The sequence below is a fragment of the Drosophila ananassae genome, chromosome 3L (assembly GCF_017639315.1).
Source record: "Drosophila ananassae strain 14024-0371.13 chromosome 3L, ASM1763931v2, whole genome shotgun sequence".
In the NCBI taxonomy this organism is placed as follows: domain Eukaryota; kingdom Metazoa; phylum Arthropoda; class Insecta; order Diptera; family Drosophilidae; genus Drosophila; species Drosophila ananassae.
Genome location: NC_057929.1, coordinates 17518573 through 17545597, shown reverse-complemented (window position 1 = coordinate 17545597; position 27025 = coordinate 17518573). Strand labels below are relative to the sequence as shown.

General features: G+C 42.3%; 1 protein-coding gene across 1 annotated transcript in view; it reads left to right on the top strand.

Moving 5' to 3' along the window:
* The first annotated feature begins 2911 nt into the window (after nt 1-2911).
* LOC6493998 (5-hydroxytryptamine receptor 2A) overlaps nt 2912-27025 on the top strand; it is a 66158-nt gene continuing 42044 nt past the window's right edge. The window contains exon 1 of the mRNA XM_001961131.4: nt 2912-3325. The gene's annotated coding sequence lies outside the window, so the exon portion shown is untranslated. The remainder of the gene's footprint in view (nt 3326-27025) is intronic.

Here is a 27025-nt window from a genome sequence, read left to right as displayed (position 1 = left end):
GCGTTGTCTCCGTGGAAATTCAATTTTCCATAGCAATTACAGGGCACAGTGGGCGCCACCTAAGAGCCCCCGAAATAAGAAGCTATCGAAACCCAAAGCATATTGGACGCATCATACTTAATGGAGTCGATCGGGGGAAAGTTTCACGATTTGCATGCGTAAACAGGGATCAGTGCTTAAGCATTATTTACTGTAGCAGCCAAGCTGGGGACAATAATACCATTGACTGGCTTAGTCCCTCCTTGGCCACCCACCTTCTCGCAATCCTCCCTTGGCCAGAACGCCAGAGACAATGGCAGAAACATTTAAATGCGAATAAAGTAAAGTTGTCTTCGAGCTCGAGATAAGCAGAATCTTTATTGTTTATTAGAAATGATTGTTATTAATATTCACACAATGAAAATTTAGCACTTGGCCGGCAGGACAACTGGCAGGAGTGTCGGGGAAAGTGGCCTTCCACTCTAATTTCTCATTTCGCCGGCGTAATGAGCTCTCCCAGGTGCTTTTTTCACCTCTCCTTGGAGTAGAGATTAGCAGATTGTCACCTTGGTTTGGGGGCTCTGCTCCGATAAAGGCCGAGACGGAGAAAAATCTTTCAGTGCCTGCCAGCATTTCTTTCCTTTAAATGTTGAGAAACTCAATAAGAAAATATGTCAAGCAGTTGCCAGGACAACGCGACTTAAGCTGCCACGTAACCCAGTCCTGCCACTCTTCCTTATTTTATTTTACTTTATAATCTTTTTTTTTTTTGCCATTCTGATGACCACAGGCAGGTTCAGGAACTTGGCTGGCAACTTTCTTCCGCTTTTTTCCCCGGCTTTTTTCGTGCACTAAGTGCATTTTAATTTGTCTTTCATAAGGATGCCTGGCCGGAGATGCCTCTCCCTCGCAGTTTAATTTTCGTCCGCATATTTTCCAGTCCAGTCTGTTTTTCCTTTAGTACCTTCAGTGCCACCGCTTTCCATCGTCACTGTCAGTGCAGCAACAAATTACAACAAATTAAATTTTCCCAACTTGCTCTTTGGCCGCGAGACAGGTGATTATGCATATTTTAAATGGTCAGCTTCTGCTATATGCTATTCACTCGCACATTTTCCCTCTCCCTCTCTTATGACAGAGCCAAATGCAATTTGTGTCAAAATCCCCCGTAATGGCCAATGAGCTGGGCGGGCAATCGGTTAAGCGCTCTGAACAGATATTGAACAGATGAAAAGCGGCGAATATTATTCATTATTTGGCTTGGCCCTCGACTTGTTATTTGTTATTGGAACTGCCGGCACTGAAATTGTGATTAAATTTCTTGCTGTTGTTTCTGTTGCGATTTTCTGACAGTTTCCCATAATTGATTAATCATCATCATCGCCATCAGTGGCAAGCAAGCAAGCTGGCAGCACGCCGCCTTGCATTTCATTTTTCTTATTTCTATTTTTTTTTCGGCTTGCTCTCGAAAAAAACTCAAAAAACTATTTTTCTTTAGCGTTGTGTGTTTTGGCCATAAAAAGAGTGGTGGGGTGCGGGGAGTGCCAAATAAACGAGGCAAGAGATAAAAGCGAAAAATGGGAAATGCATAATTATGAATTAGTTATTGGCCATTAGCTCAAAGGGAAAATAAAAAGCGTAAAAAAAGGAGGGAAGCTGGTAGCGGAAGCCAAATACAGTGCCACAGATAGAGTCTGCCTCTCAACTCAATTACACAGTGAGTGTCAAAAGTGAATATAAATGAAAAGTATATTTTAGTGGAATAAAAAGTATTTATTATATACATACTCATATGTTTTATGTTTACTAAAGATTTATGGCCTATCGCCTATTGATTTGAGTATCCCATGCTTTCTATAATAAATTTTAAAAATTGATTTATTTTTATTTTATTTTAAACATGACAGGATGATAGAGAGCCAACCAGAAAGTCTTTATTTATTTTTGTCTTAAATCAGCATAGAACAATAGCTTCTATTGTAGTTTTTGTTTGCGTCCAGAAATTCGTTTATTTCTTTAGTTTCAGGAAACAATAAAATAACACAATGCCTTCAAAATTACGTATACGATATGGTGACTTGGAATTAATTCCACATACTATTTTAAAGTGATTTATTTACATTTTTAAGAATAATAAATCGGAAAATTTTTATTAAAAATATTATAATTTAATATTATTCTTAGCATTAAACGTACTTAGCATTAAAAGGTATTTATTTAAACTCATCGTGAAAGACAAGTTTTTTTTTGGTTATTTATTGTTTAGTTATTTATTTTGTTTGTATTGTTTGTTTTTATATTGTTGTGTTTTTTTTTTGTAGAAGCAATAGAAAACTTAAAACCCTAAAATTACGTATGCGACATGTTGCCTTTTTTTAATTCCTACTTATGCGTATAAATAAATGTTTTTACACCGTTCATCCAACTGAATAATTCTTTTATTAGGACTATTTTATTATCTATGAAATAAATAAAGTAAAATGTATATGAAATTTTATTGTTAGGCCTGGAGTGAGGGTATAGAAGCCTTGTCTTCCAAACAAAAGCTCTTAGAAATAAAAAACGCCTATTATTCCTATTATCCCTCCCCATACATATTTTCCAGGAGCTTATCAGTTGCCTATATTCCTGCCAAAAGTGTCAGTGCCTGAGAAGTCGAGCCTATCCCAACATCTGATAAGCGGGCGAAGAGACCCGACCGCCAGGCGGCGCTCTCTTACCAGCCCGCTCTCTTGGGCAGCGGAAAAGTCTCCACTTGGCGAAGAGAGCGCCCGTGCAGGACCTCGTGCTGGCCAGGAACCGCCGACGGGTCCTTCGGGCCGGGCCGATGCCTTGGCTATGACGTAGTCACCGCTTCAGCCGCCGCGCTGCCGGCTGCGACGTGGCAGCGACACCGACAGCGGCAGCGGCGGCGACTGCGGACGCTTGCTGCTGATAAACAGTTTTCGTTTATCATCAGTTTGTCGATGGCACAGCGCGCAACTGGACGTACTCTCGCACCAGCGGCCGAGACCCCGACCTGACCAACTCGCGCTTCCCACAGCTTCATCAGCCGTGTGGACTTCCTGTGTGTGTGACGGCGACTGTGACTGTGACTGGGCCAGTGACTGTGTGTCTGTGTGAGTGCGCGCGTGCGGGTGTGTTCGTTTTGGGCCAACTTTAAACGCTCTTATCAGCGCGCGTGTGAAGCATGAGCTTAGTGAAAAAAACAACAACGGCAACAGCATGGTTTTGGCGGCTTTTCCAATTGATGCCAAAACCGCACTTTGACACAAAATTGCCAAGAGCGAAATTTATAGCCACACACCAGAAATTTTAAAAGGGGAATGAAACACAAAACAGAAGAGTAAGTAGTTGCCGGAAAAACATGAATTCTTTTTACGATTTCTAGTTCTAATTCCATCTGGCTGAAGGGAAAATTTTCCATGCATATTTGATTGACAGTCGAGGGCGACGGTGTCTGGGAAGAGGCGTCCGGATAATTCATTCCACGGAATTTTTCCATTATTCTCTCTCGGTTCAGAAGAAATTGCAGAGGCAACATGGGGAAATTATGAAAAATGCGCGCTGCGACTTGAAAAGTCAAAAATTATGTAAATGCAAACATTTTGTGTTGCTCTATGCATGTAAACAATTTTTTGCACCATTATGCGCCATCAAGTATGCAAAGATATGTTGTTCCAACCAGCTACCCGGGCTATCTATCCACCTGGATCTCTCGGGTCGCCAGGTGGAGGGGCCAGGGCAGTCACTCACCTGAGTCGCTGGCTGAGGACTCGGCTTCTGACATGCCGAGCCAGGCATCCAGGGCAGGCAGCCAGCCATCCACGTATCGTGTAGAACATCAGAATGTTTAGATTTATGTGAGCCAGTGACAGCTGCAGGCAAAGATTCTGATTCAGATTCGGGGCATAGGCGGGATTGTGGCGGCTAAGGATGTGCGACGGTGCGACGGAGGCCCCCTAAGCTGCTCTTCCTGCTAATCCTTCAAACTGTGCAAATCACTTTTGGCAGTTCCCGGCCGGAGAAAGTTGAAAGTTTTCTGTTCTCTGTGATGTAATCGCATTTGCTTGGGCTGTCTCTTTAATTAAATTTAAGAGACTGACAAAAAAAAGCAGACTGTCTGCCTGCGGAGCGTGCAATATTTAACTTTCCAGTTTTGCATTCAATTCACGCACCAAAACTTGGCTAACACATTGGCCCCCCCATACACACATGCGATCCGAAAACTCTGGTTCTTGAGTCAACTGGCAGCGCGTTGGCCAAATCCCCGGCATGCCTTTAGTAGACAAAATATGCGCCTCTGGCGTTAAGTTTTTCTGTGCGACATTTGTTACTTTTATTTACGCACACGCAACGCCAGCACGGAGAAAAAAATCTGTGTCAAGTGCTCCTATTAAATCAGAAACTGTTATCTTATCTATTTTTCCCGAAAATTATCAGTCTGCGTACTGGGGATTAGGAAAACATTTTTATAGATTTTCATATGGCCAGTCGATGGGTCATCAAAGGTGTTGCTATGTTCGCCATAGATTGTATTTTATTTTAAGCAGTAAACTGTATTATTTCACAAAACAAATTGTTTGTTTTTCTCCGTGCATTACTTCTCCCCGTGGCAAATAAGATTAACGTTGCCACCGAATCCTTGGCTCAAAGTAGTGGCTCCCATAAAACGCATAGAGCAGAGAGGGAGACCTCAACCCAAAGCCAAGCCCGGGCCATACACAAGCACACACATGCCCGAGGTGTTTCATTCATCATCAAGTGGCAAAGTGGCACGTTCCGCTCTTCAGGTTCAGCTTCAGCTTCAGCCTATAGCTCCATCTACGCCTTCCACCCACCCACCGAGGGCCTTTATGTGCAACTTTTCCTATATTATGCGAACAATGTTTGAAACTTTGGCTGGCTTTTGGGTCGCAAATCTAATGCATAGGCCCTGGGGCCGAGTGCTCCCAGTTGCTCCTCTCGCTGTGCATAATTTAGGGTTTAAAATTTTTTATTGCCTACATTTGGGCGTCGGCTGCGGCAATGAGCCGAATTTTACGAGTCAGTCGGTGAGCTGCATTAATCCCCTGCAGCCATCAAATGGCCATCGCGCAACGTGCTGTGGCATAAATTAAACAATTGCCAGCACTCCAAGCTGGCCATGCTTGACCAGCGATGAATTGCGTGAATTACGCATACGCCCCGTCGGCCGCAGAGACAAATCCGAGATAGCTGGAGGCGATGGCTCGCCGACAGTGACGGGCTAGAGTCTTGGCCAGGCTTAGAATTGTTTAATATTAAATTCCGCTCTGACCCAGAAACTTTTAAGCAGCTTAAATGTTAATTAATTTGAAAGAGCAACAACATTCGCAGAACTTTTCTAAAGGAATGGCAAATGGCAATGGAACTGTCACGGTTTCCACGGAGGTCGGGTCGGGGTACAAAATGATATTTCTTCATATACACAACATTTAGGTATGTACTTATGTATATATCTATGTATTTGTGTCCTGTACCATCCGACTCCATTAACATTTAATTTTCGCCGGAGCTCCATTTAAATTTGGGAACCACTTCAACTTTGAGGCGGCCACGGCGAAATAAATTACAATCAAATGGTTGTGCCAGCCAGGGAAATGTGCGGCCGCAGCAGTAAAGTTTAATATTTCTGCCTTTAAAAAAGGGAGGAATTATTAAAAAATTGTGTAATAAAGGGGGAACTGGCTGAGAGGACTGAGCGACTGAGCGACAGAAGGACGACAGCGAGTGACGGGTGAAGCGAGACGAAGAGCAGACATTAACCTGATGCGAAACCGGCAGCAGCCGAAAAATGTTTAGTCGTAAACATATTAAAAGCTACTTTGCATAAACTTGGCCCGTCAAGGATTCGCCTTCTTACCCTTGTATTCCCGCAGTCCTGTATCCGAGGAGGGGGGAAGGGATGGGCTGGGAGGACACATTGCCATTTGCGATTTATTGAAAAGGGAAAAGCAAACGGCAGCAAACGGCAAAAACCCATAAAAAACGAAAATTCAGGGGAAAGGCGAACAAAAGCAAAACCAAAGCTAAGAACTCTGACGACCTGACGACGACGAGTTGACGACCAAGAAAAGTCCCTTCCAAAAGGTGGGTCTGATGAAGGGCTTTCGGGTATGAAACTGGCTGGCTGGTTAAAGGCTTCATTAAAAACACATTTCCTGCACAAATGTTTTCGCCCAACTCCATCCCGCCAGTCAGCCAAGCAGCCCAACTGCAGCGCAACCAATAAATATAAGGACGAAAAAATCCTGCAAGAGTACAAATAGGAAAATGGTAGAAATACTTTGCATTTGAAAGGCAGCTGTCAGCCTGGCGGGCGCAGGGCAAAACAAACTAAACTGACTCCAGAATGCGAATTTCGTATTCGACCCGACCATAAGTGGTGAGAACAATATTAAATTCCGATCCGAGCGATATCGATGCAGGACATATTTGTTTAGACCGCGACTGTTCTAGGAAAATTGGAATTCTAGTTACTCTTTGACTGAATAGTTTATAAAAATTGTATCTTGTCTGAAATAAAATATACTTATGTTTCAACATACATACATAAGTAAAAAATATATATTTAAAATTATTTAAGGATTGATTTTAAATTGATAACAAATGGCATAATTTTTAAATTTTTTTCTAAAAAATCTCTGAAATAAAAATGCACATTAAATAAACTCTTCTGAAGATAATTTTTCTAAGCAAAACAACTAAGTAGAAACAAAATTGTATGCTTCTTAGGCAAACCCAATCTCTTTTATTTAAATTGACTTTAAAGAGCACCCGTATATATATCCGTATACAAGGATAGATGTCAAAAGCTTAGTTTATCGGAGCGACAGGAGGACTTATTTAAATTTCTGCATGGCGTTTGCGTGTCAGCTGGTGTGAAAGCGCGGCTAAGAAAATATTTACAATGCAGTGGAGCGCGTTGACTCGGGAATAGGGGCCTGGACAAGGCTCGGCCCAGGACCTCCGACAACCCAAACTATAGATGCCAGGATAATGCCCGAGGGCCAGAGATATGTCTCTGTTTCTATCGCAGGCAGTGCCTCTGAGTACCTAATCAAGTTTCAATTTGAAAACAACTCCGAGGAGTGTCTGGAATTTTAAGCATTGCTGCTCGAACTGAATTGGCCTAAAAGCCAAACGAGTGTATGTGTGAGTGGGTGTGGGTGTGTGGGACTAGGACAACAGGCAGGACAAAAGCGTTAAAAGGAGAAATTGAAAAACAACCAAATACTGGAAAGGAAAAGGAAAGGGCATGGGGATGGGGATGGGGATGGGGATGGGGATGGGGAAATGGCAGCAAAGCCAGCGAAATGTACACAAAAGACTGCATTTGACAGGGGGCAGTAGCCCGGTTTCACGACATGGACATGGACTCCACATGAAGGCAGGCAGGCTCCTAGCCCAGCCAGGCAGCCTGGCAACCCTGGCACACATCAAAGCACAGGCTACACGCATCGATGCTCCCGCTCCTGTTCCTGCAACATGTACCCCCAGCAACTACACCCAAAATAAAATATATTAAATATTATTGGCAAAGTTTTTCCAATTGTTGATTCAAGATTAATTGAAAAACTTCCAATAAAACACTTTTTTATTGGGCCAGATGATAGTGAACAGTAAACATATAAATTAATTCCTATTAATAGCAAACAATAAACGCTTTTCTTTCATTTATTTATCTATGATATTAAAGGAATTAATTTTAATTGTTAGCAGAACTCATTAAGAACTGCACATAATTATTTGTTATTATTATTTTAATAAATCTTTGCTTCAATAGTGTGACAAAATAAACGATTAATCGGGCAAACCAATATATTTATTTCCTAATTTTTATTTTTAATTAAATCATAGTTAATTAGGCACACCTTCAGTGACATTTTTGCGCCGTGCAGCGTCCAGCGGCCAGTTCATTATGCCACTAGAACAGTTTAATGTCGCTTAAAGGGGCGCTGTTGCCGCAAAACAGCGCGAAACAAAGCCACAAAATGGGGCAGAGCAGGGAGGTAGTAGCATGGGTGCCCCAGGCTGCCGCAAGGGTTCTCGCTGCGGACAATGGCCGCTCCACATTGTGCTTGTGTGCTTGTGACTGTTGGGTGGTGTGTGTATGTGTGTGTGTGTGTTTGCATTATAAGCAATTTTCCATTTTTCGTTTCATTTTTCGGCTCTGGTCTTGAGGATTCGCTTGGCGCTTTGTTGCACGCTGACAGGCGGCGACTATGAAAGCGAAACGTAATGAAAATGGCAACAAACAAAATAATTGAAATTTGGTTTAGCGCAGAGCTGCCACAGCAACAGCAAGAACGGCTATGGTGGGTTTTGGGTGGGAGATTGGGAAAAAAAAGCTTGGCCATCCAAAAATGGAAAAATTACAGTTACGGGGAGAAAAAAAGGCGAATTGGCCAAATGAGAACGAATGCCAAAACAAAAAGAGCAGCCGTAGACAGCGCAAGATGGCCGAAAGCGAGCGACGGCTAAGACGGCTAGGGTCTTTAAAAAACCGCAAAAGAAAAGGAAAGGAAAGAGGGAAAACCTCGAGCAATAAGCCAAGCCGGGCAGCCGAGCAGCCGGGGCTCTCTCTTAGCCAGGAAGATAAAATTCGGGGGGAAAATGCCTGCAGAGGGCGGGCATGAGCTGGATGACAATGTCCTCGCATTGTGTGCAGATTTGTCAGTTGATTTTGTTGTTTCTTTTTATTCGTTTTATTTCAGCTTTTTTTTTTTTTTATTCAAGAAATATATATAGAGTTTTTTGTGCCCGTTTCTGGGGAAACTTCTTCGGCCATTGCAAATTAAATTTTCCAATTCGCAACGCCCATTCTTGAGCCATATTTTCTTCGGCTTCTGCTCCGGGTTTTACTTTTTATTCTGCCGCCTCTGTCGCCTGACATTGGCCGGAGACGTATTCAATTTTCTAATTTTGTGTAATTTTTCCAGCGAAAATGGAAAGTGCCACCGCCTAACCGCAGACAGAGCGACCTAGCTTTGTGAAAAATTAGAAAAGGCGAAACCACAGTCAAGAGTCTTAAGGAATTTCCGGTTTTCCAAGATTTCTCGTTTAAAAATATCCTTATGCATCGGACCTGAAGGATGGCACTTGACTCTTTTCGGTACATTTTCTTATACATGTATTCAGTGAGAGGCACTCTGGCAAAAATTTGTCCAATTTCTTTGATAAGAATATTTTAGGTTGGGAAAAATATTTAACTCGCTTCTAATGCGACCGAGTCCTTCTAAGGATGCTATCATCCTCCTTTAAGCAAGCCCACGCACACGGCACACAGCCCAGGACACACACAAATGCAAAATGACAAAATAAATTCACTTCGCTTCGTGCCCAATTTTCCGGCCAACAACAAAACGAGAGCATGCCAAAGTGAAAGCTCTGCAAAACGAGATTCCAAAACGGATCTGCTGCGATTTGAACTTGGCCAACGTCTCGGCTTTTACCCCCCAGCCGCCACGCCCCACCTCCGACCCCTCTTCTTTTCACCTGCTTGCCAAGAAATTTGCATTCGCATTTGTGAGTATTTTCGTTGCGAGAGTGTGTGTGTGTGTGTGTGTTTTCCACCTCATGCATAATTTAAAGCGTTGCCTACTTTTCGGGAGGTGGCTCTCAGCCCGGGCCTTTAAGGAATATCCACTGTTCGACATCTTGGACACATCCAAAGCCGCAGCCAGAGCCAAAGCCAAAGCCAGGCCAATTAGCCCCGTGTAGATATATATATAATTGATTTGCTTAATTGCCGGGCTGCTGTAACAGGTGCACATCGACCAGGGTCATTACAAATCCGAGTCTAATTGTAGCCAAAAGGTAATTGCTTGTATCAATGCGGGCTTTTCGTGTCGCCCGATGTCCTGGCAATTGGCTTGGCCGGCAGTGGGGGGGGCGTTCGGGTTGTTCTGCTTTCTCGCTCTGTATTTGAGACCATTGCAGTTTCCATCATCAATTTTCGGGACACAAAACAGTGCTGCTGCACACGCTGACAGCATATCAAAAATGCAAAAAGCGTTTTTTTTTTTGCAGACGGCCCTCTTGGCCCGCCCCGACCCGTCTTACCTTTAATTTGGCTCAAGCTTACAGCCTTGGGCTTGTGGCACTATGTGTGTACACACACTATATATACGTCAGATTGGAGGGGCCACGCCTATTGAAAGGCAAACGCCCTTTTTGCCGGCACCCCCGGCACTGCCGCCATCGCCGCCATCATCATCATCATCATCGTCATACAACAAATTTCTTGGCTTGCCATCAAACGCAGACTTTTTAATGGAAACGTGTTTGTTTTACCAAATGTAAAATGGCCAAAAAGCAAAAAAGCTCGTAAATTGCAATCCGCCGAGGGAGACGAGTGCGAGCGAGCCGGAGTGAGTGCTAATGAAAGCGAGTGAGGGCTCTCTGTCTGCCTGCAGCATATGTCAAAATTTAATGGTCGCCACACACACACACACACACACACACACACACTTGCACTAGCACACTCACACACTCATTGGCAGACAAAGAAGGAGTCAAAAGGACTGAAGGAGCCATAAAATTAACAAAACTAAAAGCCAAATTACAGCAACAGCATAGTGACTGACATATTCCGTGGCATTTATCCGAGTTTAGCATTGTCGATGCTCCATCCCGGGCTTGTCAGGACGATCCGCAGTGAGTCCTAGCCATAAATGTGCACAACTTTCGCTGCGCTGTTTTATGGTCAACAAAAGTTTTACTTTTTTATGGCCTGCCAGCTGAATTATGGCTGATTTATCAGGAAGGGCTGGAAGGGGGAGCCACATATAGACCATCTATCTACCTATTTATTTATTTATTAACTGCTTTTAATAACTATTATTTGATAGAGTTTAAAACTCTTAATTCAGAATAATGTACCATCTTTTACCCGGTTTTCAGTAAAGCTATTAAACGTGACACTCTTAGAGTAAAATTTTAAGAAAGGAGTACCGCGTATCATATAGTGGGAAAACTTCAGTCACAAATCAACATTTCTTGAAAGCTAATCTTTAAGAAAATCCGGAAAACCCTCAACCAGAACGAGGTATGATAAATGCAATCAAAATTGATGGCCTTAAACTTGAGATCAGGTAAAGTTGTCCATTGGACTTCAAAGTGAATCACCGCCATCACGAACTGAAATGACAAAGTTTTGCTTTAATTGCGCTGCCAGGCGGGCTGGCAGAGAGACATTTCAGTTAATTATGCCTCGATTTGGCTGCGAATAAACAAAGTAATTAAAAAGCAAACATTTCGCTGATGATACTCAGCCAGAAGCACACTGAGTACCCACACACACAATCCATACCAGCCATGCCAGTTGCCGGAGATGCGAAGCGTCTTTTTCTTAACTTATTTATGTTGGCAGACGGCAGCAGCAAGTCCTCTGGCCCTAGTCTCTCTGGTTTTTTTTGGGTCGGGACACGCATTAATGTTAATTATTGAGGCAAGTGACAATTTGAGTGATTTCAGTCGGAGGACAAGCCAGAAAACAAACTGCGAGCAGCAAAAACAATCAGAAGCACTGACGCAGCCGGCGAAGCTGGCCAAGTCCTGCCAGCAAATCATTTTGACCAACACTTTTCGGCTTTGGACGCGGGAAGGGTGATGGTTGTTGGGAAGGGGCAGAGGGAGAGGGGCAGAAGTGGGGAGAAAAGTGTCCTGTCATTTGTTATCTGTTCACTTTGACATATAGCTACAACCAAAAGCATTTTTCCTCATTCCAAAAACCAGCGTTTCAGGCTACTCTTTTTTACTCTGCCAGAGGGTATCATGGTTTTTTATAAAGGTGTTATAAAAATATTAATTAAACATCTTAGGTTTAAAATAAAATTTAAATATATAATATTAAGAGAGGTTTCAAGCCAAGTACCATATCCTTTTCAAAATAAATTGTTTTCCCACTTCATTTAAAGTTCTGACCCCTGAATTTCTTTATTAAAAATGTTTTTTTTTAAGCATTTTTAAGTTACCCCTGTTATAGAGTATTTAATTATTCAATTCCTCTTGGCCACCTGAATTTTTCGCATTTTTTGTTGGCCTGTTCCGTTCATTGTATGGCGACAACGTGGCCGCAGTGTTTTCGCGCGCAGACACATTGCCAATTATACCCACGCACACCCACACCCACTCCCCGGCCCACACACACACTCCGCATATGCACGATAGATAGGTGGAAGAGGTGGGCGTCCAGAGGAACGGGAGCGAGAAGGGGTATCGGCGGAAAAACGAGAATGAATCGTGAGAAATGTCAACACTGTGACATGGCAAAGTGGAAATGGTAATTGCGTGTTAATTGCTTTACGCGTTCCAAGTGCTTTCACCATTCACATGCACACTCCCTTTATTTTTCGTATTTGTGCCTGTTTCTAACCAACCACGCCCCCACTACCAGCTATCCCCCATACTGTAGTAGGGGCCAGTAGCCAGGCAACGCAAATAATCAATCTGAGATTCATCCTGCAGGCCAGACCGTTTGCAAATTGCGTTTGTCGCCAGGCTGTAACACGAGGCGTATGCGCAATGTCTTTGCACCTGTGCGTGCGAAAGTGTCCTTACTGCCTCCCCAGTGCAATTGCAATTGATTTCGCAGTTATTGAGTGCAAGGAGGTGCGAACGGCACTTTGCGCTTCAATCATGGCTGGGAATGTGTTATGCACATTTCTCAAGCCACGTGTGCCCCCATGAGTCTGCCAATAATGCGATCAAGAATTTCTGAGCACAAATGCATTTGAAATGTGAGGATAATTGAAGGAGTGATTGCCGACTTGTTCCATTTTTGATGGCATGAGGAGCCCCAATTATTTGCCATCCCATTCATAAGCAATTCCCATCCATCGCATCATCCGGGCATAAATTCATTATGTTTGCGGTTGCGATTAGCCAGAAGCCATTTGGTTATTGACTTTGTCCTCGCCTTCTCCACCCGCCTTCAATACGCACCTGAGGACATCGCTTGGCGTCACATGTTGACATGTGTTGAACCAGTGTTCCCCTAAGAACGTTATGACTGTCAACATGTTTATTATTCACCTGTGCATGAACACAGAGGCCAAGTTATTAAAACTTTTCCACATTACCGGCGGAAAAGTGGGGGTATGTTAAGGATGGCAAGGTGGCTCGGATGCCTGCCAGCTGAGGACAAACAATTGGCAAACACATTTTGGTAGCATCGCACAAAAAAATGTAATAAAAGTTCACAAAATGCGACGTGTTTGCTTAAGTATTTTTCAGGCACCTGTGCGGGAGCTGGGGCAGGAAGGCGGAGAAGGACCTTCTACGGGCAGCCCGTGCTGATTGTGATAAATGCGACAAAGACATGTGTAAAATATGCTTCATGCGCGTTATTATTGCGTTTTATGGTCCTTAGGGAGGACCTCCGCCGGAGCCAAGGTGCGGCTCTCCTGCATTCCGAGATGTCGCCGCCGCTGACTCGTCGAAATGTTGTGTCAAGTGTTTCGAATATTTTACGTTCGGAATTTCCTTGTTTTTAATTATAAGAGCTTCCCAACCATAAGTATTTCCACTCGAGAAGTGAAAAGTGAGCATTCGAACTCACCGAGGCTCACCCCATGTCCCCACGGTCACATAATCCATAACCGAGAACAAACATCAGCCAACCGAACTCACAGGACACATAATCAAAGGAAGCCTCAAAAATAAAATATAATATCAACAAAAGAGGAAAGTCAACTTTGAAAGCAGTCGATATTTATATACCCTATCTAAAGTAATAGGTTTCTAATGTATGATTTAAATATATAGAAATAGGATATAGTTGGCAGATCCCAATGGAAATTTTTAGTACTAGACTGTAATAAGATTTCTCTTCTTATGCTACTTATAAAAATCATGAAAGTTAAGGCATTTCAAATCATTTAGTAACTAGGAAGCTATGGACTACAGTCATAGGGACTAAAAATATAATACGTAGAGAGTTCCAACTTTCTATCTTGGAAAATAAGATTCCCAAGTGTTTAGTTTCAAGGCATCTATGGAAGATGGTCAACCGGAAAAAAAGATGTATGTAAAGTGAGTGAATACCCTTTGGAAGGATATGAAAAGCACTGGGAAACAAACAGAGCAGATTCCCTAGAGAACAGCCTCCAAAAAATACAATAAAAAAAGGGAAAAGGACTCTCAACTCGAATTGTTTACGCAAAATACGCGCACTCGTAATGCACACAAAGGCACAGATTCCCGCACACACCCAGTATGAGTTAGAACACATATCTATATGCCTTATACACATGAGCCGAAGAAGACATAAAGCATGTTTGCCTGGCATAAACGCAGAAGTTAAACCAAATAAAAAAGAGACACACACAGAGATGAAAAGGACGAGGAGCCAAACATTTTAATAATACTCGTAGCACAAAAGGATGAATGCCCAAAAAAACTGTGCCACGCCCACTCGCCTCTTGAAAGCGAATGGCGAGTGGAATGGGCATCGGCATCGGCTTGTTTATGATGGAAGCCCCAGCCCGCAGACCCAAACCCCAATCCAGAAGCCCACTCCGGATTTGCCAACAACCCTTTCCGTCTCTCACAGAGTGTGTGTGTGATTCAAATGATTTGTTGTGTTCGGCTTTTGAAGGATTTGGCTTCTGAGCGCTTTGGGAGCCGCTTTGGGGCAGCTGCAATTAAACTGAAAGTACGGTGGAATTCCCACAGCAGGACAGACAGCTTACGCATTAAGCCTTTAATGCGTCGGAAAGCTGAAATTATTATATTTTTTTTTTCGCCACACAGGGCGGGGCTAAAGATCGGCTTTAAAAAGCCAAGAGGTAAATGGGAAATAAAAATGGAGTTTCTAACTTATTCGAGGGTTTTAAAAAGTGAATCCAGCATTGATTGGCTTAAAAATGCCCAAGCCAAAGGAAGTTCTTGCGGGCCTGCAAGTAGCTCTTCATCTTTGTCATCTTTTTAGCGAAGACCCGGCGGCCTGGACGGGCATTGACTGTTTTTTAGCATTTTTACTGCGCACTTTCTGCTCCCCTGCCCCTTTCGAGCATAATCAATTAAGCAAAGTGCACTCGACAGGGCGGGGAAAAGGCTGCTGGAGGCTGGAGAGCGGCGGGCAGACTCGAAAGAGTAATGCAAATAAATGTGGCGAAACTTTAGCAACGAGCTGAAGCATACACGGCGTATACGCAATATAAAAGCCATTCCTTTTTTTGCTCCTTCATCTTGTTTCATACGAGTTCTTGTGGCATTTTTTGTGTGCTGGCAAGATACTCAAGTCTGGCATTTTATAAAATAAACCATTAACACGAAACAAGCTGAAGTGGTCATGGTATGAGAAGGGGGAGAATTAATTGCATTTTAATTAATTTCAGCTCCTTGCCACTCCGGCGTCTGCATATTGCATATGTAATTACTGCATCTGGAGCGTTAATTGCTCTGGACAGGTAACAAGCTGCCGCTCTCAATGCACCCACCTGGCTCGGCCATGGCACCCAACGGCCCAGAATCAGGCCAACTGGAATGCGAGCACCAGATGAGTCTTGGCCAAAAGCTGAAACCAAAGCTGACATTTGACATATTCGAATAACTCTGCCGACTGGTCGAACACAATGAAGTTCATTTGCCAGTGGTCTTGCACTTGGACTTGGGTTTCTGGTCAAGGTCCCGGCATTTGACATTCATTATCCTGCTATCCATCCCCCCTCGCATAATAATGCGATTAAAACGGCCAGGTCAAGTGCTCGAGCAACAGTTGCACAGTTGAAACAGTCATTTACGTATTCAGGTGAATCAGGGCCCCCAGTCCGAGTCCGAAACTAAGGCCGTGGCTGTACATAGACACCAGAGGTCGGCAAAGCCACCCTAAGCTCAGAAAACAACAATGAGAAGGGGGCACTCTGGCCGTTCGTGGGGCTCTTGGCCACGTCGGACAGATAAACAAACAATTAAAAATAAAAGCGCCAGAAACTACTCAGAGCAGAGAACTTGGCCACGACGTGAGAATTATCTATTAAAGAGGCTAAAAGGGATTTTCGTTGGTTGTGTTTTTATAAATTTCTAATTATCAGAGGTAATTATGGTTGGGTTGTTGGTAAATGTTTAAATAAATAATAAAGAGACTAGTTATAGAAAATGTATACCTTTTAAACTACAAAGATTTCAGAGTCACCTGTCCTAGACTGTTTCACTTTCTCGTTGCAATTATTTTTCGCTCTCGCTTCGCAGGTAAACAGAAAAGTGCCAACTCACACAGGGACCCCCATAAGCAGGTGAACGTGTTGAGCCAGCGACTTAAAGTGCGTAAATGAGTGAGACACACACTGCCACCCTCACACACCCCGTGGCACATACACTTTGGCAAAAAAAAATAACAGAATAAAAGGTGCACAGGAGAAACAACAACCTAGTGCGGCGCTTATTATGCGTATACTTAACATTTATTTCTGCCAGACAGACTGTATGTGCCAGTCTCTGTGAGAGCGTGAGTGGCGGGCCAAAACACACAGATACACACACAGACACAGATACTCACACAGATACAGAGCATAAATCTCATCGTGCATTCATCAATGTCAAGCCACAAGTTTGCTTTTCATTTGTTATGGCTTTGCTGCTTCCCTGTGTTTCAGTGTGTGTGTGTGTGAGCTCGTATCCGTGAGAGTGTGTCAGTGTGTTGGTGGTATTGTTTGGCACATAAAATGCCAGGACCTGCATTGGAATTTTTTCGAGAGGAGTTCCGGGACTATCTAAAGCAAATGGAATACAAATTCAACTATTTCCAAAGAAATAAATAAATAATTTAAAAAATCGAATTACCTTTTAGAAGAATTTAACAAAAATATTTATTAGTAACTTTTCAATCCCCCCTCGACCCTGAAATTGTGAATGAGAGCGTTCTGTGTTTTGCCACCCGGCCAGTGCCACCGCCTCCTCCTGGCCACTCGCTTTTGGGCCAAACACTTATGCTGCCATTTGTTGGTCAACACACCCACTCCGGGAGCTGACTTCTTTGGGAAAATAAGCTGGGGCCAAGTGATTGTCGGACCAGTGTTCAAGCGATTGATTTGCATATGCTTCAGTATCCAGAGCTTTTTGTTCCTGTTTGCTGGAAAGGAGAACATGAAGCACCATCCAAATGGCTGCCTCTTAAAACTTCATGGCATTGGCAGTAAAAACGACAATTGCCGAGCGCAACTGTTCATAAACATTGAGTGCAGCTTGGCAACAACAAGGCCAGCTACAGTGGGCATCAGTGAGCAGGAACAGCCAGCAAGTAAGCAAACAATGACTGCGACAAGGCCGTCCACTGGGAGGCAGTGGGTGGGTGGTCGTACGAGCTGGCTGCACAAGTCGATTTTATTTAATTGCACACAGCCACAAAATGCACTCCCCCGCCGGCTCAAAAACCACAACCCCACCATTACTGTCCCTCTCCCCAGCCCTCCCTCCGAAAAATAACAATCCCACCCCCACATTGTACACCCAATATTCTGGTTTTACGAGCGCCGGGCGCCAGATTCAAAGCAGACCGACTATCGCCTCCGTCGACATGAGCGCACACACATTAAGCAGCTCAACGAAGATGTCCCGCCGGACGTGCACGGAGAGAAAATTAGGCATTGTATAACTTACATTACTGGTTCTAAAAAGTAAATATATTTTAAAGAAAAATTGGACCATTAGTAAATTGGAAAATCATTAGAAAAGACTAACATTAAAGTAATTGAAGAGGACAATAGACGAAGAGGCCCCACACTTTGGAGCCATGCACTTGTATTCTTCCAATACTTTCTTTCCAAAACTTCAATTTGATACTTAGATAGATACAAGATACTTACTCGCTTGCTTTTATAATTTAAGGAAACAGAGAAAGGATAATGATATTTAAGGACAGTCGGACCAAGTTTTTTTCTGACTAGTATAGAATATTTTGTTAAATTTAGAATTAGATTTCTTTAAAAAATATTTTGACCTACTCTTAATTAACTTTTTGTAAGAAATCCTCATAGAAAACAAGTTTTCTCTCACTGTAGAGACAAAATGAGTTGACAATGGCTGGAACTGAGCCAAGGACAGACACCACTAAACTCGTAGGGCCTCAATTTTCGCTGGTTACGATTTGGCAATCTTCGAACAGTCGGAAAGGGACTCGATTTTTGGCCTGGATCCCAAAACGATTGGCACTGAAAGGGCCGACCGCCCGCCCGCCGGCTAGATGTCCTTAAAGACTTTAAAGAGCGGGGCCCGACACCGATTTTCAATTTTGATCGCAAATGCAAATGAGTTGGGTGCTCTGGGCGAGTCTGTTTCGGGTGATTTGCCTGCCGGCATGGGCCGTCTTCGCACCTTCCAGTCAGTCAATTCAATTGAAACGTTTCGGAGCCAACAAGCTGCAAAACTGCCGGAAGCGCAACTCACTCGAGTCATTTTGGGGCTTCCTCACCCAAAGCCAAAACAAAGAAAACCAAACAACAAAAAAATCTGAGTGGAAAAATGGAAAAGAAAAACCTTAACCTGAACCTGAACCTGAAATCCATGGCAGAAAGTATAACAAGCAAGACAGCAAATCGTTTGTAAACACTTGGCAAAAAGGAGGGGTGGGGCCGTTGGCCGTGGGGGTGGCAGTCTGCTGGCCCAGCACAGAAGCCAAAACACAAATCAAAAGATAAACGGTCTGCCAGGGAGGCCAGGGAAAAATGAAAAATTGAATTGGTCAAAGGAGGTGGGGGCAGCAGGAGGTACGGCGGGCGAAAGGACCCGGGACAGCATGTTGCGTAAATAAAGTGCGAATTTCCAAAAGCTGTGCAGACAAATGAGCGACCACTCAAGATGACAAGTGACCGTCCATGATCGAGGGCCACGGTCGAGGGGCCGGCAAAACGCAGCTGCCCCACGCCATCTGTTAGTGTCAAACATATGAGGCAGCGTGGGATGGAGCCAGCACGCCCCGAGCGTTATGCCAATGAAGAACCTAATAACAGTGAGGAAGGACACTTGCGTTTTTCGACTAAATGATACCCGGTACTTCTGCCATTCTCTTCTGACAAAAGAGTCTATCTCTTACAGCTCCTTTATGTCCTAGAGGTACTGATAGACTCATGGATATTAAATAGACAAGAGAAGCAGGCTTTAGTTCATTATGTGGACTACATGATACCCGATACTTCCCAGAACAGAATCAACTCCCCTTAAGGAATATTTTCGCCAAGTATACCCTTGATATCTACCAGAACCGTGTACTACATACAAACACACAACGCACCAAGAAGCGAAGAAAATAAAAATGTTGCCCCAATAGCAAATTGAAAAAAATTCTTTAGAAGCTGCAAAAAGTTTGCCATTCCATTTTCGGGAAAAACTTTGGGCTCTGCTTTAAATGTCGATAAAAGTTTGTTGGACGCTATGGTAATAGTATTTATCCCCGGCCCCGCCGCCGGATCTGAGTGGCAAGTGCCGAACAGTGGCCCGAAGCCAAATCCAAGACCAAGCTCTAGTCCAATCCCAATCCAAATCCCAAAGCCCTGCTGTTGTTTCGCTTAATCTGGTGGATTGCTATTTTCAATAACGATTATTAGCCGCATCCCAGGAATCTCCGCTTTTTGGCCTCGGAACGGTTTATTGAAATATTCAACATATTTAGCGGGCCGTCCAGCGGCCGTGGCTCTGACGGGAAGAGAAAACTTAATTAAATATATTAAAGGCTGATTAATAGCGAAATGAAAATCAAACATCAGACTGCCGAAGGCAAAAATTTTCCTCATTAATATTAACAACTTAATTAAAGCTTGCACCATTGCTTCTGCCCCCTCTCTGTGTGGCGATTATTTTTGCAATTATGCAAAGTAGCTGCTAGTTGGATATCGTTGTTGTATATATTTTGGCCCGATTGCCGGCCTGATGGTCTGATGGCCTGCTGCTGCCCTGCCGGTTGCGTAAAGTTTAATATTAATAAATTTTTAATCAAAGCCCTTGCCGAGGCGTCAACCTGTGTGAAGTGGTCTGCGGTGTTGCCTCAAAGCTGTTCTGCGGATATGCGGATCTGCGGCTGACAGGTGCAAGGACCTCGAGAACCCGAAGGTGTTCGGTCAAGATAATTAAAAGTGCGGCCTAATTGCTCTAAAAAATGATACACTTTAAGTTGCCACTTTTAGCGTATGCAGCTAAGTTTATGGGGCTTGAATGTGGATTGAACACAAGGTCGCCCTGGTGGGTTCTCGCCACGATTTCTCTTACGCCATTTGTTACACGTTTATTTGCATGAGAAAGAAATCACGTCGCACACGTGGCCGACACACAAATCTTTGAGCAACCGCTACCTTTACATACACAGGTGTACATACACACATTCATATGTATACCCATATCCTTTTTTAATTTTCGTAAATTGTGCGCAAAACCGTAAAATCATCTTTATAACGCAACCTTCATCCTGTCTGTCTCGCTTTTAGAAGTGTGCTCGCATTGCCTTTGAAGGAGTATCAGTATCCATCCATAAAATACTTTCCTTACAAGGTATTTTCGGGAAGAGTGATGAGTACTCGTTAAGTTTTTAAATTTTACGAAAATTGTTTGTTAAATGAAATTAATTGAATGAAATTATGAAGCCATTTTTGTGGCAAATGGCTTTCACATGCCATAACTTATGGTTAGTGTCCTGTGTAGGAAACTAGCATAAATCCTTTTGCCTTTCATTTTGTGACTAATTAATCGAGAGGAGAGCGCAAAGTGGCTGCCACATCGTCATTAGGCGGCATGTTGCATCATAATGCCGAAAAGCGAAGCTGCATTACCTGCCTCCTCTGCAGAGACAATGGGGGAGGTGCAGCACAAAAAGCATGTCAAGCTGTGGCACATATAAAATTTATGCCAGACTTTCACTTCCTTCCCCTGGCACGCTCCTCTATCGGCCAAAAAGCAGAGGGGCTGACTACTGGCACACGCACATGGCTCATAAATTTTTATTGTGTGGTAAGAGGGGCCTCACCGCACCACCCCCACCGCTCGGCTGGCTGCCACAGTGACTGCCCCCGTACGCCCATGCCACATTCTTCATTTGGCTTTTGGCGTCCGGCGCACAAAAAAAATAAACAAAATCCCCAGAACTCTTTTGGGCGCGCAATATGATGGGGGGGGCGCAGGATATCTAGGATGTTGGGAGGGAGCGCAGGATACACAAAGTAATGAAGCAAAGTACCTTGGCACGCCATTCGCCATTCGGCGGAGAAATCAACTGGTCGAGAACTGGAGTGCAGTGGGTCCTGTTTTTGTTCCTGTTTCAGCTTCAGCTTCAGTTCCAGTTACAGCCGAGTTTTTGCCGTTGTCCTGGCCACCATCGGCAAATAAATTCACTTCACTGTCGGGAAACGCCGGGCTGACGCTTGGACAAGGACGAGGACGGATCGGATGCCTTGGCCTAGACATGGTGCAGGAAGTGTTATTTAAATGCAGGATATTGTATGAGGAAATTTATTATCATGCTGGACTGACATTAAAGAAAATATTGAGATATATATGGTAAACGGGCCACGTAGCGGGTTGTCAGAATGCCAGACTTTCAGACTCTCAGACAACGATGCTCGAAAGTAATTAAAAGCCAACAATTCCGGGCCATATATTTTATTATGGCCCGAACACAGCCGTCTGGCTGGCATGTAAATGTCAATTGAAATTCCCTTAAATCTTTCAATTTGCTCTCCGCAGAGTCTATAAGTTTTGATCGAAAGCCGGGGCTTAAATATTCGATGCGATTTGCGGCGGTGGCGGTGGCATGCCATGCATCAGAAACCTCTGGATGTATCAAAATATTAAATCGAATTACAATTCTGAATAATCCCCGACATGGCCAACATTTGTTTTTTGGCTATTTGCTAGTGTTCTGCATAGTTGCATTTTTTGGCTCTCAAAAAAAGTTGGCCCATAAAACGGAATAATGGAATAAGCCTTCATCAATTGCAGCCAAAGGATGGGATATTCGAACGCAGGCCACTAGAAACTGAAATGTAATAAGCCTAAGTGATGGCCAATTCAGAAACAGCGCACAGGGTGCTTAAAAATTCGACTCTAAATTAGTTTTGCCAACTCGATTGGCTTTTTGCATTTTTTTGCATTCTCGCCTTTGAGCGGATACAAAATGCATTGAATGTTATTTATTTCACGCCCGCGCTCTCCGAAAGCGAAATAATCTGAAATTTAAATATTTGCATACTTTCTATGTCCGTTTTTATTTGCATTGTTTTACACACACAGTCAGATGAACGAGGAGGAGGAGGAGAAGGAGGTTGGGGCGGAACAATATAAGGATATGTGTACAATTACGAGTTTATCATTTGTTTCGCTTTGCCGGAAAGTTTTTCGCTTGAATAATTGAACAAAAGCTGCTGGCCATTGAATATTAATGAGCAATTAGCGAAGGGCCCTCCACAACAAATGCGGCGATAATAGCTACAAAACTAAGCTGAAAATGCAATTCTCGTTGGCCCACACTGCGTATGGGTGATATTTATGGGACACGCACGCTCGCTCGACCGCCAGCCCTTCTTCTTCCATAAAACATGCCAGTAAGGATGTGCGAGAGAAAGTGAGCAAGAGGGGGAAAGGAGTTAACCAAGGTGCCAACACAGACTCGTGCGATATAAATTATTTGCAGCAGACTGATTGGCAAAAGCAATTGCAGAAGCGGCAGAAGAGGCGGCCGACGGAGGAAAATGAAAATGGAAAATGGGAAAATGGGAAACAAAACCGGGCAAGCAATCCAACTGAAGCTGTATACATAACAGCTGCAACCGCAAAAGTCCATGTCCATGTGTGTGCTAGTGTTCTGGTGTGCTAGTGTGCTGGTGTGTGAGGCAAAACGAAGACCAAGCCAATGAAAGGCCGTTCAGGACATGGGAACAAGGCGCAAACACTCGACTGCAAAGATAGAGAAAAATGGCGCATGAAATGAAGCGGAAATGGTGAAAAAAAAAGAACAGTGGCCAGGGCGGGGGGAAAGCCGCAACAAGCGAGTGAGAGGCAACCGGAAGTGGAACTATTCGGGGAGAGTGGAGGAAGGCGGAAAAGAGGCGCTCGGCAGCCACTTACTGAGCTGAACTAATATGTACATTAGTATCTTTTGAATGCATGCGAACAACTGATAAATGTCTGGTCCTGTCTGTGCATATCGCCTCAGTGTATGTGTGTGTGTATTTGCGAGTCCTTCCTTGTGTCTATGTGTGTGTGTGTGTGTGGTGAATGAAATCGAGCGTCGCATGAAAAATGCATGCCATTTATTTTACTTTATTTTAGTTTGCCCTGCAGTTTCCCTCTCTCCTATGCCATCCCCAAAAGCCCGCTTTTTTTGTGCCATTTACAGAAAACAGCTGGCATTGGCAAAGGGGCAAACAATGAGACATTTCTTTGGCTTGTACACGGCAAACTGCACTTTGATGGCCTACCAACCAACCAACCAAACCACCCACTCACACACACACGTGCACGTAAGCCCCTAAAAGGATACAAAGACATCTAAACAATGGTGTCATCTATGCGCTCGGTGGTGGGGTTGACAAGTTTCGAGCGGCAGGTTACAGACTTGAATGCTGGATGGCAGCTATTTGGCAGGACAGGATATGGTCGGTTCTTATGGCAAATGAAAACAATTGAGATCTTAAAAAAAAAGATTTTAATAATTTAATTTTCTATCTCTTGTCTCTTCACAACGATCTATTCATATCTCCGCAGTATATATCATCTATATCTCATCTTTTTCGTTTATATAACTAAACTATCGAACTATTTTGGACTACAATACATGAATATATGTATACTGCGAGAGAGTTATCAGAAGGTAATTCTGGTAATGGTTCTTTAAAGGATCTCAGACTATTCCTTCAATGCATAACAAACATTTGGAAAACATAAATAGAAAACCATAAAAAATAAATAATTTTTATAAATGAAATAGATACTGTGGGAATTATTAACAACAACAATACAAACAGTTTCACAGGCTACACAGAAACCATAGTTCTTAAAACCTCTAAAATAAATAAATAAACTTAAGATGAGGTACAGCGATATAACAGAATATAAGAAAAGGTTAATCAAATTAAACAAATAAAAAATAAATATTAATATAAGAAACTCGCTGGGAAAATGAATGCTAATGAACTAAACTCCAATGAGCAAATTAAACAAATATAAAAATAAAATAATAAATATTACTATAAAAAACTCGCTGGGAAAATTGATGCTGATAAACTAACACCATGCTAACTAACTAACACTAACACCAAATAAAATTTAAAATAAAAAAAATCTAAATATTAATAAGAACCTCAGTGAAAAAAAAGGCTAACTAAGTCTGATAAACTCCAATGATCAAATTAAACAAATAAAAAATAAATATTAATATTAGAAATTCACTGGGAAAATGGATTCTGATAAACTAAACACCATGGCGATAAAATTTAATAAAATTTCAAATAAAAAAAGCTAAATAGCAATAAGAAACTCACTGGGAAAATGGCTAAACTAAAGTCTGGTAAACTAAACCCCAATGATCAAATTAAAACAAGAAAGGAAAGCTAACTTCGGGCGGAGCCGAAGTTGATATACCCTTGCAGTTGAGTCGCAGTCCGCTAGGTGGCGCCACGCATCTTATATTATTAGATATATAAAAGATCGTATATAGTCGGCCGATCCTTATGAAATTTGGCATATCGAATTATTTTGCCAAAAGAGGAATCCATTGAAACTCCCATGCTTTTAACTTGAAAAACAACGAAGTTATAGCATTTCCGATCAATCAGTTATATGACAGCTATAGGATATAGTTGGCCGATCCTTATGAAATTCGACAAATCAGATTTTTTTTCCCAAAATTGAATCTGTACCAAATCCCATCTATCTAACTTAAAAAACACCAAAGTTATGCCAATTTCGATCGTTCTATGACAGCTATAGGATATAGTCGGCCGATCCTTACGAAATTTTGTACATAAGAAATTTTGGTCAAATATAACATGTGTGGAAAGTCCCAACCCTCTAACTTAAAAAACACCAAAGTTATGGCATTTCCGATCAATCAGTTATATGGCAGCTATAGGATATAGTCGACCGATCCCGGCCGTTCCGACTTATATACTGCCTGCAACAGAAAGAAGGGTGTGTGCAAAGTTTCAACTCGATAGCTTTAAAACTGAGAGACTAGTTTGCGTAGAAACAGACAGACGGACAGACGGACAGACGGACCGACGGACAGACGGACAGACGGACATGCTCATATCGACTCAGGAGGTGATCCTGATCAAGAATATATATACTTTATAGGGTCGGAGATGTCTCCTTCACTGCGTTGCACACTTTTGACCAAAATTATAATACCCTCTGCAAGGGTATAAAAAATGAAAATTAATATAAGAAACTCACTGGGAAAATGAATGCTGATAAACTAAACTAATGATCAAATTAAACAAATATAAAAATAAAATAATAAATATTAAAATAAGAAAAGCAGATTTCATCAAAGTTATACGGATACTAAAAATAAAAAATAGATAAATTTCATTAAAATAAAAGCAGGGAGCAGGAGGCTATCTACTGTAATTGCTTTGCTCTAAAGACCAATGAAGATCAGACTAAATAAATATCAAAATAAAATTGATAAAATCGAGTTAGGTCGATGCCGGAACCAGGGGTAGGATAGCGATTGCTTTGGTCTTATGATAATGATTAGTAAAATGATGATGATTAAATAAATAAATAAGATGTAATAAGATAAAAAAAATAAAATCAGGAAACTGGAGGCTATCTACCGTAATTGCTTTGCTCTAGAGTCCAATGATGATCAGACTAAATAAATTTCAAAATAAAATACAAAACTGACGTAATGTCGAAGCAGGAAGCAGGGGTAGGATAGCAAGGACAGCATAAAACCAAATATTGCTTTAGTTTTATGATGATTGAAAAAATTAAATAAATATTAAAATAAAATAAAAAATATAACAGAAAAGGAGAAACCAATCCGATGGGGTCTTTAATCAGACTGACCCAGAAGTTCTGGCTCGTACTCGTCTTATATACAAAAGAAATGAGTTGCAGTGTTGACTAAATCGGAAAACAAATTTTCAGGATTTCCAGGATGCCACAAAATCTAGGGCTGCCAGGGTAATCTGTCAAATTCGATAGTCCCAAACGATTCATTGAACTCATAGGATCTATGCGTTTTATAAACAACATTTAACTAAGAACTAGATATAAAAAAGGTAAAATAGGACAGACGAACGACAATGATCATATAGACTTGAAAGTAATCCAAATGAATATACCTAGTATCTCCTTCACTACATAGCAATATTTCTTGGACTATATATATTTTGGACTATATTATAATATCCTCTACAAGAATAAAAAAAATAGGGTGACCATAGCCATTATTTTCAGAATCGGTTTAAAAGTTTGTATATGTAGCTCGCTCAGACATACACTTTCAATTCCTTTATCATTTTAATAAATTGATAAAGAGCCATTTTTTTTTAAATATAAAGTTCCATCGCCGAATTACTATTTTAAATGCTTCAGTCTTCAATATTTTTCAAGGATTCTATTCTGAAAAATCTATGCAACAACCGGAACATAAAAGAACCATTATAATCTTAAGAATATTCTCCGAAAAGAAAGCACAATTTTTCATTTAAAATAAAATATTTTTCCTTAGGTTTCAGGTTCCAACAGTAACAATTACGAACCTCTTTTTAGTTATTGTCTTGATTTATGGCTTTGGAGGGTAAACAAGCAGGAAAATAAAAAGCGGCAACTATACCACACCAAAACTATTGCATAGATAGGCAATTTTCGTAATTGCTGCGATGCGGATGCGGATGCGAATTGGAATGGACGGGGACCTGTGAGGCGCTGCGGTGGGTGGGCAGAAATGGCCAAGAGCAGAGTGCGGTGAACCAAAGTTGATTTATAGCCGTGTGCGTCCTGGGCCGCTGCTTCAAAGGACACACTGCATAAATATGCGATAAGCTCGACTATAAAAAGCAAGTGACATTCCCATAGACCCACATAC